Source organism: Atractosteus spatula (genome assembly GCF_055471065.1).
Source record: "Atractosteus spatula isolate fAtrSpa1 chromosome 10 unlocalized genomic scaffold, fAtrSpa1.hap1 SUPER_10_unloc_5, whole genome shotgun sequence".
Lineage (NCBI taxonomy): Eukaryota > Metazoa > Chordata > Actinopteri > Semionotiformes > Lepisosteidae > Atractosteus > Atractosteus spatula.
Window position 1 is genome coordinate 1,452,158 of NW_028296625.1, and position 2,275 is coordinate 1,454,432.

The following is a 2,275-nucleotide window of genomic DNA, read 5'->3' on the forward strand; positions in this document are numbered from 1 at the left end:
TGGAGGAACTTCAGCTCGTTGATTGGCTGAAAGTTCCATGGGCATCAGAGTTCCACGTGGGTTACTCAGCCCTACCAGTCCCTGATTGGTTGATCAAGGTGAGATATGAGTCATTTACTCCTGACACCTAGGAATGCAGTCCAGATGTCCATCTGGCACTCCCTAGACAGATAGGCGCCAATGGATGACCATTGATCATGACAGCCAGGCTTAGCTAAGTGCATCCCCCTTTGGGAGCTGTCCTAGGACCTTAAATCACCCTGCACTAATGGTCTCTCTGTGGCTGCACCACAGAGTTGAACAGAGAAATGGGGCCTCATTTGGGAAGCTCAGAAACACTTAATTCTGCCTTATTATTAAGCCTCGCCGCTACAGTGAATTTCAGCGTTTTAAAGAGATGTAATTTTTAAAACAGACAAAATGAAAGACTTATTAACTAAATACACATAGAAAACCTGCACCTAATTGAGAAAATTTGGACTGGGGCGATGTATTATTGTAGCGGCGCAAGCTCACAGTGGTGCACTTGAGGAATGCGGTACAAGGGCCAGTGGTGCATTGGATAACGCATCTGATTACGGATCAGGAGACTGTAGGATCGTAATGCTCTTAAACCCAGTACCATAACCGCAGTGTGTTCAGTCCTACACAACCTTTCTATTGACTGAATAAACCTCCTGTTCCATCTCCATCTTCTTCCCACACATTCCAGCTATTTCACCACCGTTACTGTTGGACCACAGTCACAGATACGTAAGGGACACTATTCTGAAGAACCGTCTTAAATAAATAACGTTGCAAAAGGTAACAATAAGGGTTTCTTAACGTAACCTTACATCTGGCCATACAATACAATTTCTGTACCCTCAAATAAAAAAAAATTGTACTGCTTTCTCCTGAGAAGTGTAGTGTCAAATACAAGTGTAGTGTCAAATCACAATAAATAATACATCAAATATACTAAATTAACACCCAGATATGACAGATGTGACAACACACAGCTATGACAGAACACATTGAAGACTTAAGCCCTTTAAATTTTTATTTCCTTAATTTCCATTCTCTTCCCTACCCAGGATAACTGAAAACTAACTGTAATAAAGACTGTATATGCATTACTTGTAATACAGCTATTAATAAAGATATACATGGAACCTAATTATTAATAAATAACACTTGTATTACTAAAAATGTGTTATGATAACATTCATTGTGAATATTTGTGGTGTCTGGAAAGCAATTTTAGTTAAATATAATAATAATTTTCAAGCAAGTGGTGCATAAGCTTGTTAATTAATGAGTACATTATTTCCATTACATTCAAGACAGTTCTAATGTGATCAATTGTTCTGCTTAGTCCGCTACCGAGTTGCTTAAAACCTATGAAGAGGTGGCTTAAGCTAGACTCCTAATGCAGTAACATCTAATGGGCAGCAGCTGTTATTTTAGGTTTGTTGCAATCGAGAACAGGTTTAGTACAGAGCTGCTGACAAATTTCAGCGGAGTTTATTGTATATAAGTTTATTGCAATTGACCCATTGTAGCTACCAATCAGCAGCAAGGAAAAACAAACTTCACTTGTGCCTTTTAAAAAAATGGAAACAGAGTAGTTGTTTATGTGGTAATTTCAGGTACAATGTAAGAACTAAAGTTAACTACTCCCATAGTAATGTGTGGGGTCCTATCAATAGAAAAAAAAATGTTGTAACCCGAAAACACAACAAACACAAAACGAGAATCTTTCAGGAACCTAGGTAAATCCCTGTAGTAGTCTAACAACTATGAAAAAAAAACAAACGCAACACCTTCAAAAGAAAAAGAACATTAAAAACAAATCTGGGGAACAACAAAAACACAGAATCTAATGCGAGAGCTTTTTCAAGTCTTCAGTGCTCCTCTCATCACAGTAGACCTCTCTCATATATTTGTGTACAGGTCAGTTGGAGGTACACAGCTGATGGTAATTTTAGTAGGGAGCTGCGTCAGCATGCATGGGCTTCAAAGGAAAAGTCAAGGTTTATTCCATGCTGAAAAGAGAAGGAAACATAATGTTTCAGCTGTGGAGCCTTCTTTGATTGTGACTCAAAATAAACCTTTACTTGTTCATTTGATGTTAGTTTATCTCCATCAAATACCTAAGAGTATCTAAACTCGACAGTTGCTTTCAGTAGCTGAAAACACTGCTCTAGGTGAGGCTTGAACTCACAACCCCGGCATAACTCCGCTATGCACTGCTGTATAAGTACCGCGCGCTGACCGATTGCGCCACTGGAGC

General features: G+C 39.0%; 1 non-coding gene across 1 annotated transcript; it reads right to left on the bottom strand.

Annotated features, from left to right (window-relative positions):
- Positions 1-2,181: 2,181 nt before the first annotated feature.
- trnai-uau (transfer RNA isoleucine (anticodon UAU)) lies at positions 2,182-2,275 on the bottom strand. Its single transcript has 2 exons — positions 2,238-2,275; positions 2,182-2,217 (listed from the first exon to the last, which is right to left on the bottom strand). It is a non-coding gene; the product is annotated as a tRNA-Ile (tRNA).